Here is a 17658-nt window from a genome sequence, read left to right as displayed (position 1 = left end):
TTCTGAAATACTCAGACCAGCCTGTTTGGCACAAAGAACCATGTGATATTCAAAGTCACTTAAATCACCTGTCTCCACAATCCCGATGGTTGATTTGAACTTGGGGACACTCATATGGACCCTGCTACTCTTGGTAACCATATTGTTGCAGGCATTTAGCGATCTCAGAGAAAAGACTCCCATAAACTAGTATTCATTATTGGCTACCTCTTTAATAACCTCTGTGTGTGTGCCTCCTGCAGCTTGGGCATGTAAAGTGTGTCTTCTAGAGCAAACATATGTATTTATAGCTGTTCGTTTTAACAAAATGTCTGAATTGCCCCTTCCTGACACAATCCTTTTTTAATCTTTATGTCATTGTTCCTCTTTTGTTTCACCTACTGATAAACATTTACCATATTCGGAGAAGATATTAATGTTTCACAGTGAAGATCATGTAATGTTTGCAGGGAACAACAGTAAGCTATATGATTCTCACTCTGCAGTGTAAGCAGATGAGTGGTGGGGTTGGAAACGTCAGGTTATGTAAAAGTCATGCCTCTGCAAAGTGTTTGTATGTATAGTCATCTCTCAGCACCAACTGTTTACTGCAGTGTGAGCAGTGTTTTTAGCAATATATGCAGTCAAATGGTTGTCACTGGCTGACTTTTAAGGATAGATCAGGAGCAGTGACAAACTATTTCTTCGCCCTCTTTGGCACCCCACCAGGTGGTGACACCTTAGGCGACTTTCGTACATGGCCTGAGCCAAAACTGGCCCCGGCACGACTTTATTGATGCTCCTGTAGAGCAACCGAGTGCGATCAAATTCCTGCAGCCAGGTTCCAAAACAGTTCACAATTATTTTGAAGTAATATTCAAATGTTAACTTTCCTCACTTCAAATGCACCTCTGTGGTTTGACGTGTGGAGAAGAAAATGCAAATTAGCAGCTGATAAGTTCTACAGAAATTTGCGTTTCCTTACGAAATCTTGTGGACTAATTTAAAATTTAACTGTCATCAACTGACTGTAAAACTCTCTGTCTTCCTTCCTCTCTCTTTATTTATATAAATTACAATTTTATAAAAGCACTCACTGACAAAGCAACATACTGGGCTGCACAATGATTTACTGCAGCTGGAAAAATAATTCACTCTGGTGAAGATGCATGAATTTCTCTTTGCACTAAACAAGAGCGAGAGTAATGGGTGGTGCTTTCCTCTTGCCGTAACTATCTTGACAAACAGGAAGTTCGATTTAGAGAGAAAGGAGGAAGTCTGTGTTGGTTTGATCACACAGAGAGATTTGACCACAGAGAAAACACACTTGATATTGCCACACTGCGCCTGGCATGAAAGCCGTGTATATGTCCGGCCTGGAAATTGCAGTGCAGTTTTAAAGTGTAGGGTCTCACATATACACCTGGACTTTACCCTTAACTGTTAATTGTTCATGACCTGCTTGAAACATGAGTTTGTAACTTGTGTTTGTCATGGCATGTCATGAGCTAAGGACCGTCCCGGTGATGTTCCATATTTTACATACGCCATTCATTCATTGTTCAAAGACTAGGGGGCTGTAATCTGTTCCTTCATTACTGTGAACACGGGCATTGTAGTTTGCTTTGACTCAACCCCGCTTAACTTTAAATACTCACTTCACATCACCAAATGTGTATTAATCCGGGGCTGAAAATAATCCCCAACAAATACTGTCTAATGACAGTTTGCTAAAAGCACTTTGTCATTTCCGCATGAGGTTATGACATGATCGTATATGCAGTGGTCTGGTTTTTCTTTCACGCAATCTTCGCAGAACATGGCTCAACTTATTACAGGTGGATTTTTGAGAGATTTCTCGTGTCAAGCCTGATTTTAAACTGCCTGTGACAGCACAATGTAATGGCTGAATTGTGGGTGTCCTACTTAAGAATGAGAAATGGAGCTTTTCAGCTGCTGACAACTCATGAGGGTATTGCAGGCTCTCATTACCACCACTGTTGTTGAGTGTGTGTCTGATCACACGCTCAACAAGCTAGATATAGGGGGGAAAAATGGCACATTTCAACACGAAGAACCATTGTTTGAAAACCGCCCCCTGTTATTTTATGTCATTAATATGCTAATGAGCCCCTGTGTCGAAGCCTCTATTGTGCGGCACTTCACTGTCAAAAATGAGCCGCAAAGAAAGGAGATTGGATATTTCGAGCTGTTTATTGGGCTGGAATCGTTTAATGATGTTGGTTTTGCAGGCTGTGTTGATACTGTGAGTCTACTTGGTAAATATTGAATAAAAACATAGATGTGAATGTAATTTAAATAGTTCTTCTTAATGCCCTGAAGGCTTGCAGGAACTTTAAGGAGCAATCCATGAATAGAAATTCAAAATCTAGGTTGCTTCCCTAAATTTAGGCCTCTTTAATGCTGGCAGTTTGTCCTGTCCCTGTGAACAGAATATTACAGAAATATCTTAAAGGAACAATGGATTTGGGAGATCACGATCACAAGCCTTGCCAGGCTTCAAGCTATGCGCCTGTAGCTGAGCCAAGCTAGTTCTGACCAATAACAACCTCCCTACTGGCCAGCAAGGTTACACAGCTATGGTCCTGCTTTAGGTTTTCCATTACATCATTTCAATAGGCTTTTGCCTCACCATTTAAATCTGCCCAGATTTAGATTAATTTTTCACCAAGATCTTGTGTTGATGATTGGAGTCTCAGACTGCTGCCTATTCCTCTTCACATCCCCAAAGATTTATAATGGGATTGAGGTCTGTACTCTGTGGTGGCCAATTATGTGTCTGCACCATCAGGGAAGGGAAAAAATCCATTGATGGAAAAACCTGGTCATCCATTTGCAATGGAAGACTCGTACCTCCTTGTTTAGTTAAATCCATGTGGTGCCATTTTTTTTTTTTTTTTTTTTTTTTGCCAGGCAGCATATCACAAGCTGAAGACCTGTTAGGCCTGTGCATTGGCTAGTTTCTGTATTTTTAGACAAAAGCTACAACCATTAAGTTTGCAAATATTATTGCTTAAATTTGTTTTGCTGCTCAGCTAATAGCAAACGGCAAATGTCCACTAGTCAAGGTAAGCTTAAGCAGGAATTACATTTCCCACATCCACTAGTCCACTAGGGTTCACTCAGATTTTATCATCAGTTGGTTAGTGTAAGGATCTGTACGGACGTCCGTGTGCCTGCCTGTTTTTTGGAACCACATAGACTAGTCCGCAGAGAATTTACATTACAGTGCAACTATGCCTGCGCCCCAGGCAGTGGACTTCAAGTGGAGGTAAAAAAAATAACAGGATGAGCACTCGGCAGTCAGGTTTCCAGCTGTCCATGTCCACAGTGGAGTATTATCTAAGCTTAAATCATTAATGGCTGTATAGTGAGTGAAGGTAAATGTGATGTGTGGTGCCCCTCCAATGATTCCCAGTCAGCAGATAGCATTAAGTGAGTGGATAGCCCTACATTAATTGGGTAAAGTATTAGATTGAACGGATGGGTTTTCTGAATTCCTGCCTAGCATATCAAAAAGAGCATGCTCTTTTCCAAAATGTTTCAACAACTTTCCATATTGATCCTGGCACATCAGCCTAGGACAAGTAGTCACTTGGACTCAACTGTCCACATAGGAAAAAATACACACTTATGTGGTAGCTAGAAACTGTAGAAAGTCAGTGACATTTGGGGATTTCAAGCAACAACCAGTGGGCAGGTCCCCAAATGAAACATCTCTTAACTTTAAGGTTAAGAGACAGGGTGGCCCACTAATTGCCAGCTGCACTTTCACTTGTCGCCCAATGTGGGACGTTCACACATGAAGCAATGCTCTTGTTGCGCATTGCTTTATCGCCAATGGTCGGTTGCGAGCAGAAATTCCAGGAAACTTTTGCCTAGGTAACTTTTTAATCTATTTGCCATCTTATCACATGTCAATCATCTATTTGCTTGTTGAAGTTGTCAAATGTTACTGACTCTCTGTGGTCTCTGGCAACCAAATCAGCACAAATCACCTCCCTTAACGCCCACTCACATCCTGATTCTTCTGACCTCAGTGGGGCTTGGTTTCACAATGAGTTCACCCGAAACCTTGGCTGATTGTGACCTACACCCTTTTTTCACACCTTGGTTCATGTGATTAGGTAGAGCACAGGCGTTGAACTCCAGGCCTCGAGGGCCGGTGTCCTGCAGGTTTTAGATGTGTCCTTGATCCAACACAGCTGATTTAAACTGCTAAATGACCTCAACATGTCTTGGAGTTCTCCAGAAGCCTGGTAAGGAACTAATCATTTGATTCAGGTGTGTTGAAACAGGGTGATATCTAAAACCTGCAGGACACCGGCTCTCGAGGCCTGGAGTTCGACACCCCTGAGTTAGAGGATCATTAGGGGGTCCATTGTCCCTATTGGGGGGACAGTGGACCTTAGAACTGAATAAGCTTCTCGGATGAGAGGTGAAACGTCTTCAAGCAATTTAAAGAATTCCAGATGCTTTTCTTTCCAAGCTCCTTAGACTCCGGTGTAGATGCAGCTCTTAATTTTTGTCAGCTTCAAGGTGACCAACTGAAGAGACTACCAATAAGAAAGATGAAGAGTGAAGCTGAACATGAATGGTTGTGCCTGTCCAGGATGTACCCTGCTTCTTGCCCTAAGACGCCGGGGATTGGCTTCAACTCCCCTGTGACCCTGAACTGAATAAGCAGTTAAGAAAATGGATGTACATTTTATACTTTGTCAAAGATCACTGTCGCATTTTAACACTCAGGAACACATTTCACTTTTGATCTGATACTTTAGTAAGTTGGGAAGTGTTTGCTACCTACAATATATTATATAAGTCTGACAGACGATTCATACTGCAGTATGAATCGTTGGTGGAAGGTGTGCAACCTGAAGGCTGTAATATTAGTGTCTATTTCTGTCCTACTTTTTTTCCAATCTAATTTCCTTGTGTGACTTTCAGTTACTAAATGTGTGAAACCTAACAAAAACTGGCACTGTATCTATTGCTCTCAGCCACAAACAGCAGCATTACTGTTTAATGTTTCAGCAATATAGACGACTTATTTGTGACAGTCAGCTTTATCCACAGAGACACACATTTTTCTGTCTTTTTTTCCTGCCCCTCATGTCTCCCCCTATTCCCTTCGTTTCTCCATTCATCGTGTAATTGGATGGATTATGACTAATGCCAAATCCTCCAGCTGTTTTCGGGTCATCAAGCAGCTTTTACATGGATTATAAATAACTTAATATGTTTGTATTGGATGCCTGCATGTTTGTGTGCATTCAGTCAGGATTGCACGTTCGTCCGCCTTTTGATCTGTCAAATTGGGTAAGATGCTGCCAGATTTGGATATCTATCCCAAATCTGTTCTTTATCGAAGCGAAGCGTCAAACCAGCTATTTGAACAAATCAGCTGCTTGTAATGTTGGTAATAGGCACATGCTCATCTCAACACTCAAAGAGAAGATTAAAGTTGGCTTAAGTTGTCAGGAGAAAGTTTATTGATGTTGACAACCATAATCAGAGTTTATTAATTGATCGGGCACATTCGCATCTTAGACAACACAATCCCCAAAATGACCAATTGATGTGCATCACATTCTCTTTTTCACATATCTCAGAAGTTTTACATCTGAGATCTGGGTTTTGCCGTTTCTTTTTCTTGTTCTGTGGCTTTGTACCCACACATCCTACACACACACACACACACACACACACACACACACACACTGAACACAGTTCGCTGACAGCCTTGTGCTAACAAACCCTCCGCACCACACACTCCTCAGAGAGCACGATTACAGAGCGAGAAGAAGCTGCCCTCCCTAACAAAAGGATGCAGACACGAGTGCAGAGCAAGATGAAAGCTTCTCGGTTGGCATGGCAACCACCCGATCATCTGCCGCACGGCGAGGTTGGATGTTTGACGTGTAGATGGTGCATTCTGGGTTAGAGAGACAGAGGACGAGAGGGAGAGGTGAAGAAAACTGGTTTGATCCAGCTCAGTTGAGCGTGTGCTCTTTATCTCGCTTGGCTTTTATTTTATTGTTGTTTTACGTCTTTCTTTAAGAGAGAGCTGCATGATTCAGCTCACCATCAAACCGCTCCTCAGTGTTTCCTCTGAGCTCAACTGGAGCTCATCAAACTACCAGCTCGTGTACTTTCAGACCCTGGAGGTGGACTGTGTTAAGCTCTGTGTGCTTGTGTGTTTATATGAGAATGTTACACAGCAAGTGTTGTTGTTGTGCAAACGTGCTGATCTAACAGGCTGAGTGTGAGACAGGCAGTGGTGATCACTGCTGATGTGAATGCCCAAAAATAGTCAGTAAAACTGAATGTGACATGTCCATTATGTCCATGTCCACACTCAGGTTTAACATTACAAAGGTGTGATGCAAAAGTGGGGGGTACAGTATCAAAAGGACGTTTCACTTTTGCATTTACATAACATGTCTTATTTTAGACTTTTGCACAGAAAATGTTCAAAAATAGGGCTGTGCGATATGACCAAAATCTCATATCCCGATATTAAGACATCTATCGTCCGATAACGATATAAATCACAAAAATGCAACATTTTCTGTAAATTCTGTGAATCTCGGGCAGCTCGACTTGCGTGAAGTGTTTCCAGCTGGGCGTCGTGTACCTAGAGTCGAGTGTTTTAACCGATGCATGAAACTATACATTTTTAGACATAAGTTGTAACAGCCGCCGTTTTCTTTGTGAGTATTTAGTACACGGCGTGCTGCGGGGAAAAGTCTGTTCTAACGTTTGAGTCTAAGGTTTATTTTTTAGCACCTGACGACTCTTTTTTGCTTCTCATCCGTAAATACCCTGCATCTTTCACGTGATTCAGTTTATTTTGAAAAGTCTCAACAGGATCTTGAGCTTTATTGTGAAAGGTTTATGTGGAAAATAAACAAGCGGACACGCCGTGGTTTTACCGTCATTGTTGCTAACGACAAGGCATAAAAACAAGTGCTTGTCTGTCTGTAGTGTGGTTATATTAATTATAAGAGAAAGAGAGAACTTTAAGAAATTAATATAGCCACTACAGTGACCATCAAAATGATGAAAAAATATTGCCGTAAACAGTTTATTTTGCGACACCACGAAACAAACGATAGCGTAAAATGAAACGATAGACGTTTTTATATCGTCATCCGATATATATCGTTATATCGAACAGCCCTATTCAAAAATGTCTTTATTTTAAAATACTGTCTTGTCTGTTGACATACATTTACCGTTACACTTTGCTAGTACTGGGCTGGACCCCCTTTTTTCCATAAATTCGTAGATTTTACAAGGTGCTAGAAACGTTCCTGTGAGATTTTGGTCCATTTTGACATGAGAACATCATACAGTTGCTGCAGATTTGTCGGCTGCACATCCACAATGTGAATCTACTGTTCCGACACATCCCAAACAGGGGTGCACATAAGTGGTCCGCAGGTGCGCATTCGCTGTCAAAATAAAAGACGCGCACCAGATAAGAAGTTGCAACGGGCGTTTGCGTACATATAAAAGGCACTGTTTTTGTCCGCTAGAGTGGGATTTTCACGGCATATTCTGCACCACATCTCTGTGCGTTCATCATTTGTTTGAAGCCAGCTCACCTCCTGCAACCACTTTTCCGAGAATACGCGCTTCTTTTGCGGTTCGGACTCCTTCTGACATTTCTTTGGAGGTGGAGGAACACCAAAGTAATTGCTTAAAGGAGCTTGCTTCTTCTACATCTTTAAGAGTTCTAAACAAATGTCTGTCCTCCTCCAGAAAATCTTATGTACGCAAGCGCGCGTTGCAACTTCTTATCTGGTGCGCATCTTTTATTTTGACAGCGAATGCGCACCTGCGGACCACTTATGTGCACCCCTGATCCCAAAGGTTGTTTTGAGATCTGGTGACTGCTTAAGTTGATTTGAGCTTTGTAGAATCCGAGCTGCTGGAATCAGATCAGAAAATGGATACACTAGAGTCATAAAGGGATGGACATGGTCAGCAACAATACTCAGATAGGCTTTTGTGTTGATATCTTCTGTGTACACCATTACACCACCAGCACCCTGAACCACTGATACCAGGTAGAATGGATCAGTACTTTCATATTATTTGCACCAAATTCTGACCTTGCCATCCAACTATTGCAGCAGAAATTGGAAAAATATTGTCTGGTCGTATGAAACTCAATCTTCTTTTTCTCCAATTATATTGAGCCTGCGTGAACTGCAGCCCTGTTTCCTGTTCTTAGTGGACAGGAGTTGTACCTTGTGTGGTTTTCTGCTGCTATCGCTCATCTGTTTCAAGGTTCAATGTGTGAATTCAGAGATGCCCATCTGCATACCTTGGTTGTAACAAGTGGCTGCTTGAGTTACAGTTTCTTTCCTATCAGACTGAAACCATCTGGTCATTCTCCTCTAAACTCTGACATGATTCACACAGAGAACAGCCACTCGCTGCATACTTTTCTGACCATTCTCTGTAAATCTCTTGGGAAATCCCAGCAGATCAGCTGTTGCTGAAATACTGCCTATATGGCACCACCAATCATACCAGGTGACTTAAATAGCCTTTCTTCCCCATTCTGATGTTTGAACTAAAGCTAAAGGTCTAGACCATGTCTGTATTCTTAAATGTGTTGAGCTGCTGCCATGTGATGGGCTGATTACATATTTGCATCAGCAAGCACTTTAACAGAGAGGCTGATGAATGCATATGCAAATAAGAGTTTGGTTAACACATATTTAAAGAATACATTTGAGAAAACTTGCAATGCAAAATACAAAATGTGAAAAACACATTAAAGCCCATTTTCTCCTTTTTTTTTTTTTTAACACACCGAGCCCAAAATAAATTTGCCGTCATTTACTTTACAGATTTACCGAAGGGTTTGTTCGCATATCAAAAATTGATTTTTTTTTCCTGGCTGCTGACAATAATTTGGGATTTTTCTGAATAATAAATAAAGATATAATCCCCTCTCTAAAAAAACCTCTAATGTTGACAAATTGAAGCACGAATTCTGAATCTAGCTTCAGCCATTATTCAGATTTCTGTTTTTAAAACCTGTGAAATTAGCATACATTTAAAAGTCTAATTCCTTATTTGCATCTTTAAAAGAGCCATTCGAAACACTTCGAAAAAGAACAAAAAAAAGTCATGTTCTTGGTAAGTAACCAACTCACGATAAGCCACACTGCAGGAACTACAAGACATTATCGCAGCTCTTTACAGAGGTGATGCTAATTAATGCCCGCTCAATTGCCAACAAGTCTTATATTTTAAATGACTTGTTCTGTGCAGAGATGCTTGATTTTATGTTTATCTCTGAGACGTGGCAGCGTGAGAATGAAGTCTCACATCTTTTAGAGCTTTGTCCTGCAGACTGTTCATTTCTCTGTGCACCTCGGATATCTCGACAAGGAGGTGGAACAGCTGTAATTTTTAAAAAGACATTTTTATGCCAGATGATCTCTTCGAGCTGTTACAATTCTTTCGAGATGATCATGATAAAAATTGGAAGAGATCAGCACCTGTACGGTATCTTAATTTATCGTCCACCTGGGTCTGCTGCATCTTTTCTGGCAGACTTGCAAGAACTTTTAACTTCCACTACTAAACTGGGCAAGGTCATCATTGTTGGAGACTTCAACATTCATGCAGAAGACTCATCAAATAGTACCACTAAGGAGTTCCTGAGCATCATGGACTCTTTTAATTTTGTTCAGCATGTATCAGGCCCTACTCACACTGCTGGGCATACTCTGGACTTGGTCTTCACTTATGGCATTTTCCTTGACCATGTGAATTTAAATGATGTTGTTTTTAGCGACCATAAGTCAGTCTCTTTTAATGTGTCTGTCAACTCAGAGTCTCTTCCCCAAGGTTTTATTAGGCGCAGGTGCTTTATTGATGACTCTGTTATTTCTAAATTTTCTTCCCTTTTTGATTTTAAGACTTCTTTTGATGATGTTGAGCTCCATAATAACTCTTTTAATGACCACTGTCTTGCCATTCTCAATCAGGTTGCTCCTTTTAAAACTAGGCATTGCTCTGTTAGTTCCCGCACACCCTGGTTAAATAATCAGTCTCGTGGTCTTCGACGCTCCTGTCGAAAAGCAGAGCGTCTCTGGAAGTCCACTGGTCTGGTTGTCTATCATGAGCACTTCAAAGATCTTCTTCACTTATATAACGAGTCCATGAAAGAGGCTAGATCCTCTTATTTCAATAATCTTATAAATCGTCATAAGAATAACCCAAGAATTCTGTTTGATACCATCAACAGTATTGTTTCTCCTCCAACTCAGCTTGCTATATTACTTTCTGACGAAGATTGTAATACTTTTCTACATCACTTTGTAAATAAGGTGATGGACCTGAGATCCAAAATCTCATGTGCCTCCCCTTATGAAGACGCCCCTTGGTGTTTTGGGTCATTTACTTCCTTTTCTCCAATCACACTTAATGACTTAATTACAGTAATAGGTAAAATGAAATCCTCATCATGCTCTTTAGATATATTGCCTCCCTCTGTCCTGTCTGGGACTCTCACCAGCACTGATCCCGCATTGCTATCCATTATCAACAGTTCACTGAGGCAAGGCTGTGTTTCATCTTATTTTAAACATGCTGAGGTAACTCCTCCATTGAAAAAACAGAATCTAGATCCTAGCTCTACCAGTAATTACCAGCCTATTTCAAAATTGCCATTTTTAAGTAAATTACTGGAAAAAATTGTAGAAAATTAGTTCAGGTCCTTACTATGCAGATTACAGATTTTTGACCCTTTTCAGTCTGGCTTTCAAAAGCAGCACTCCGCTGAGACCGCTCTCTTAAGGGTCTATAATGATTTATTAATGGCTTCTGATGCAGGGGATTGTTCTGTGATTATTTTGCTTGACCTCAGTGCAGCCTTTGATACCATTGACCATAAAATCCTACTTAACAGGTTGAAGGTTTTGGCTGGCATATCTGGATCTGCCTTAGACTGGTTTTCTTCCTACTTATCAGACAGGACCTTTTCTGTTAGGACTGACAGGTTTACCTCTAACATTGCCACCCTGACCTGTGGGGTTCCACAGGGCTCAGTTTTGGGTCCATTATTATTCTCTTTTTATATTCTTCCTTTAACTAGCATTATTCAATCTTTTAGCGACATCTCTTATAATTTCTATGCCGATGACATTCAGCTGCATATGTCCTTTAAGCCTCACCATCTGGAAAGGCTGTCCACCCTAGTCCAGTGTTTAACTCAGATCTCTGATTGGCTTTCTAACAATTACCTTGTTTTAAACAAAAATAAAACTGAGACCATGATTGTAGCTCCTTCTGAACTACATTCTAAAATCAGTCAGGTTCTTGCCTCTTTCTGTCCTTCTGCCAAGTCAAATATTCGAAATCTTGGAGTAATATTTGACTCTTCTCTGGGCCTGGACTCACATGTAAAGTCTTTGTCTCGTTCCCGCTTCTTTCATTTAAGGAACATCTCTAAACTCCGACATATGGTTTCCTCAGCTGAATTAGAAAAAATTGTTCATGCATTTGTGTCATCGCGTTTAGATTATTGTAATGCCCTGTTTACCAGCTTGGATAAATCATCTCTTTCTCGCCTCCAAGCTATATAAAATGCAGCGGCCAGGCTACTAACTCGTTCTAGCAAGCGTGCTCACTTTACTCCCATTTTATATGCTTTACATTGGCGCCCAATAGATTTTAGAATTCGTTTTAAAATTCTTGTTTTAACATACAGAGCACTACATGGCCAGGCCCCAGATTATTTATCCAAGCTTCTTATAAAATACACTGCTGCTCGTTGTCTTTGCTCACAGGCTCAGAGTTTGTTGGTTGTTCCCCGTACACGACTGAAGACGAAAGGGGACAGAGCCTTTCAGTCTGTGGCACCAAGGCTGTGGAACAGTCTACCTCCACAACTACGTTTGGCTGACTCTGTGGAATCCTTTAAAAAGCAGTTAAAAACTTTATTATTTAAACAGGCCTTCTGTTAATCAACACTTTTGAATTGTTTTGAATTTGCATTATTTATATTGTCTGTTTTATTACTTAATGTTTTCTTTATTTTAACCTTTGTGCACAGTGCTTTGTGACTGCCTGTCTACGAAAAGCACTTAATAAATCTTACTTGTTGTATGCCAGATATGGAATATTGTCACAAAAGTTCATGTCATTTAGTAGCGATTTTAAATCTTGTCTTTGTCTGTTGAATATACTATTATACAAACACTAATGCTTAAAACCATCTCTACCCACTATCCTTTTTAGTCTCCCATCTGTGCGCTGTAAACGGCCAGTCTGGTGTTGGGGGACAACACCTCCACTGCCTCGCAGAGCTATTTTAAGAACTGCTTGTGTTGCTTCTTCACTGTGAGAGTCAGATCAGGGACTCCTTGGCTGATGTGGCAAATAAAAGCGGGCGTAGTCCGGCTTTCGTGTTGGTCTATGATCGTGATGACCTCTCTTCATTTGCGTTCGACTCTTCTGATTTAGGTCACGGTGGGAAATGTTTGGATTCTCCCCCAGCTGACACGCTCTGACTCGCCCTCTGTACAATATGCTGTATGTAAGCAAACAAAGTCCAGTACAGTTTGCGTAATAGGGCCAGGGTGCCCGTGATGACTGGGACCTGCGTTCTCCTCAGAGCGAGCAGCAGAGCATGAAACAAGGTGCGTCGTGTGTTTACCTGCTCTGAGCTTTTGTGTGACTCTTCAGCCTATAGTGTGCTCGGCGACAAAGCCTCCTCGACCTTTGTGTCTTTTTCTATTTCTCTCCCTCTGCTGGCTTTAGCTGCTCAGACTATTCTCCCCTTTGTCTCGGTTTGCTTGCACCCTACTCATCCAGGCAACTGTGCGCATCACAAGTCCACAGAGTGTGATTGTGCGTGCACTCGTTAGTGAGTGAGGCCTCTGTGTATCTCGGTTGTTAGTGACAATCAATTGCGCCATCACCCCCCTCCCCCGCCCTGCACCCTGCGTTCATCTCCGATCTCTCTGTCTCACTCGATTTATCTTCCCGCCGTCGCCCTCCCCTTTCAGTCCCCTCGCTGACTCGCTTCTTCTTTTGATGTTCTCTCTGTTCTCCTCTCGCAACCATTTTCACCCAGTGGGCTCACGTCACTCCTGCACGCCTGCTTTTATTTCTTTTCTTTTCTGTTTGTTTATCTAAAGGTAAAATTTCTTTGCGGAAATGAACTTTGCAGACTTTAGGCGAGGTCACGCCTGGCTGTCCTGAACACCCGCCAGTCACCTTGTTATTTAATTACAGGGATGCACTTAATAGGTTGGGATTAACTAGGAAACAACAACAACTTGGTACTGGCCCTAAAAATCTAGTGTTGACTAAAATTCCCATCTTTCCTTTAGCAGCCCACTTCCATTAATATTCCTTCTCATGTTCCCGTTCTGTGTCCAATAGTGGATAGGAGAGAATTTCTGTGGAGTAGATGCACTTTGAATTGAAGCAGGATGTTGGTTTTGGACAAGGATGTTTTTGTGTATAATAATGATTAGCAGACTCTACATTACAAAAACATTGCTTTATGTAGAAGTCGTCATTGAACACCTTTTACGCGGGCCGCTGTGCCCTGTGCCCTGTGCTGACATGCTTGTTGCCCTGTAGCCTGTTCAGCCTCTTATGTCATTATGTTACCTTGCTGCTTTTAACCTCCCTCCCTTTCTCTGAAGTCTCCATAGGGCTGGCTTGAGCTGATTAGAGAGGCCATGCTTGCTTTGATTAATTGGATGAGTCTCGTCTCCATGCCAGTCTCCTCTCATCTCCTCTCCTCTCACAGTAGTGGCTAAAACAAACACACGCAAGGCGTTTAATGGCAGTGGAGTTTTGATGACAGGAAGTACCCGAAACTGTGGGTGTGTCAGCAAACACAGTGTTGGTGTGAACCTGAATAGCACTCATCTTAACAGCAAATCTTACGTCTACAGAGGAGAACAATACCTTAAAATGTGTAGGTGCGTGCAAGCGTGCTATGTTTTGCATCGATTCAGTGTGCGATTATTTTTTTATTTTTATTCTTTTGTCTTTTGGCTGCACCTTGCTAAAACCTGACTCTGAGAAAACTTGGAAACGTTGCTCCCTGCTCACCTTGTCAGCCTCCATAATGCTTTAATTCGTCCTTCAGGCTCTGATGACAACAACAACCTCTTCCATCTCCATGACTCCGTCTCCCCACTTATTTGTCTCCTCTCCATGCTCTCCTCTCACTCTCATCCACTTCCCCTCATCTTTTTCGTCCTCCCTGTTTTCTCTCTCCGTCCTTGCCGTTCTGCTGTCTTTAAGTGAATTCTGCTTCAAAAGCTTGTCTCTGAAAGGTCGTCTGCTGCTTCCACAGACCCCCTGTGGCCTTTCATCTTTCTTCTTTATGTTGCTCTTTTTTTCCCTGTATCTGTCCTTTTTTTGTTGTTTTTATTCGATCTGCTCTGCCCCTAGCACTTACTATGGCAGAACCAACAGCACACACGCATATACTGAAAATGACACACACAAAACCTATTGTAGCTCAACCAAGTGAATGGCTGGCTGGGAAAGTCAAACGCTCTGTTATTCCATCCCGGCAAATGCAATCTCTGGAGATACAGTGCCAACCAGAGAGCCCCTAAGGGGCACCGAGGCTTTCTCAGAAATGCAGACAATCACACAAGCTAACTGCTATGTTGTCCCTCTCCCATCCCTCCTTCTTCCATTACAGACCTTTTTTTATTTTATTTTTTTATCAACCAGCTGAAAGCCCCAACACTAAAGAGGCTGCATGGTGCTGTGTGCACAAACAGCATGTTTGCACATATGTGTGCTCTGACTGTTTGATCATGCTAACCAAGGATGAGGTACCAATATGGGAGATGTGGAAGAATAAACAAGCACAATAACTGAATAACGATGCGAGGCCTCATTCAGTGAAATCATTGCATGATGAACGACTGCGGTTCCACTGTGTCGACTACACAAAAGACGCCTTGTTTCTGTGATCGCTTCAGCTGAACGGCCACTTTGTGCTGTCATTATGACCAGTAGCGGTTTTTGATACGGGCGACACGGGCGGTTGCCCGGGGCGGCATGGGGGGCGGCATCACGGGCATCGGCAAAAAAAAAAAAAAAAAAAAATTGCTCGTACTCATGCTGCCCCGACATATTGGGAGTGGCATAGGCACCGATCGGTTTAGTATCGCCCATTTGCTGGGAGTAAGGGCGCCCTCCGTTTGCGAGGTGTGCCTGCTGCTTGCGGCACAGGGAGGAGAGGGCGGGGCGGCGGGGGATTCTCTGACCGGCTGGAGCAGCATCTAATAACCAACTCGCAAAATAAAAACAAACCAACAAACACGAAAACACCAGACATTATGATACAGACTTATAATTTGCAACGCTGTTTTTTCGAAATTCTATATGCGAAAAGTGAGCTCGAGAGCCCTCGGTGCGCCTGCTCGCTGTTGAAGTCAAAGTAAACTTTATTGTCATCTCCGCTACATACAGTCCAGTATATAGAGAGACGAGACGACGAGGCTCCAGTTACAGCAGCGCAAGTAAACAAACAATAAATATAAGAAGAGTAAGAAAATAAATATACACTTTAGGACCAGGGGTAAAGGGATCAATAACAATTTAAAATTTATATTTTATATTTTGATGATTTAATGTCTCACACACAACCCGTGGAAAGGGGTTCATAATGTTGTAAATCCAAGATCATTATGTATTCATGATTTGAATCCTGGGTTGTGTGAAATCCATACTGGTTCATACTGGAGTCCAAAATTAAAACCAATGGAAGATGGACAAGAAAAGTTCAAAGCCATCAGGTGCTCAGTTTAGAAAAAATAGAAAAGAAGAGGAGGAGAAACGAGCAAAAGATACAGGTAAGCAGATGTGTCATTGGATAATGGCAGGTCATCTTGAAACAATCAAAATCAGAATCAGAATACTTCATTAATCCCTAAGTAAATTATGTGGGTTACAGTTGCTCCAAGAAGAAATGGTAAAAATAGTAACAGTAACAGACTAAACTCCAAACAACACATTATGTTACAAATTTTAATATTAATTAGTCATTGTCAATTGTTGATTTGTCCTGTTCTCATTGTATGACGAATTATGATGGCTGTTTAGTAGCCGTTTGCATACAATGCATACTCTCCCTCTCTTCGTGTGTGTGTGTGTTTCTCTGGTGAATTTCGACAACAGTTTTATGTTAATGTAAAATCCTTTATATGTTTTTTATGTATGTGTATGTGTGTGTGTGTGTGTGTGTGTGTGTGTGTGTGTGGGGGGGGCAGAGGTAGTGTTCGCCCAGGGCGCCAAACAGGCTAGGACCGCCACTGATTATGACCCTTATATTGTTTTAAATTGGTGAGGGAAAGTGGGGGTTTTTTCTTGTCATGTGAATGTTTATGTCTTTTTTTAAGGTCAAATAAGGTCAACCCTTTATAAAATCTCTTATCTTTAAAACTGGTCCTAAAATGCTGCTGCCTTTTGTTTGTATTGGCAACATTCAGGAAGTCATACTGGTATATGTGGATTCTAAACATCACGTTTTAGTTTGCATCCAAATATCATGTCATGTTTGAACTTTGCTTACCTGTAATGCTTTATTTTTATTGTACTGCAAACTTCAATTTTTAAAAAGAAATCTCATGAAAAACAGAGAGTGAGCCGGCTTGGGGGAGGTTTGAGCTCTTGGAGTGCTCCTTCTTTTGATCCGTTCTCATTTTCACCTCTTTTCAGTATTTAACCCGCTGCATTCTTCCCCCTTTGGAGGGTGGAGTTAAACACAGCTGAAATGTTGATGGCCCTTCTTCTTGAGACTTGTGAGCTCTGAAGTAACCCATTAATCACGTTGCCATAGTGGGATGAGTGACTGGGTGCTTGTAAGACAGAGCGGGAGAGAGATAGAGGCTTGGCCTGAGAGCAATTTGGTCTTCCGGCTACAACCTTACATAATGAGAGCTAATGGGTTGGGGAACATAGACATACCTGTCCAGTCCACTCACATTAGGGTGAACAGAAAGCTGCAAGGCTGTTCTTTTCTGTCTCAAGTACTGTGTGTACAAGGAGTGCATTTAGAGCTTGTGGGGGTCTCTGCAGTTGTCACATGAACTCGAGAACTCTTTCATCAACAGCACCTCGTGCAGGAATTTGTTCAGTCAGTTTAACTGGGTAGACACTTCTTTAGCTTACCATTTATCAGTTGAGGGCAGTTAGAAACCAATAATTTCATGATGCATAGTAAAAATCTTGAAATGTTTATCCATCATGTTTAGCCATTAATGTATTTTGTGCTGCTGGGTAGCAAATTTAATAATTTAATCTATACTTTTATCTACTTGGGTGTCATTCTCTATGGGTGTCAGTTTTCTACTGCTTATCGATTGCTTCCAGTAGTTTTCTGCTCAGACCATTTTGTTCAGGCCTGCTCAATTCTGTAATTAAATTGCAATGTAATTTTTTCCCCATTGGTTGATCTCATCTTCCCACCTATCCCCTGGCTACTGCAGAAGTGGCCCTCAGGGTACTTATACGTCTGGTTTGAAATCACTGATTAAATCGAATTGCCAATTTGTACTACAAACACTACAGCCTCCCTCCCCCCTGCACTGATGCACTATTGCTTCATTGTTTTTTTATTAACCACGTGTTCCCACTGTCTCT

At 41.7% G+C, this 17658-nt stretch overlaps 1 protein-coding gene across 2 annotated transcripts in view; it reads left to right on the top strand.

Moving 5' to 3' along the window:
* tex2 (testis expressed 2) overlaps positions 1-17658 on the top strand; it is a 35024-nt gene that overhangs the window by 3459 nt on the left and 13907 nt on the right. The gene's annotated exons all lie outside the window — the stretch shown is intronic.

Source organism: Pelmatolapia mariae, linkage group LG4 (genome assembly GCF_036321145.2).
Source record: "Pelmatolapia mariae isolate MD_Pm_ZW linkage group LG4, Pm_UMD_F_2, whole genome shotgun sequence".
NCBI classification, from domain to species: domain Eukaryota; kingdom Metazoa; phylum Chordata; class Actinopteri; order Cichliformes; family Cichlidae; genus Pelmatolapia; species Pelmatolapia mariae.
Note: the sequence above shows the minus strand (reverse complement) of the source record. Positions and strands in the feature narration are given on the sequence as shown.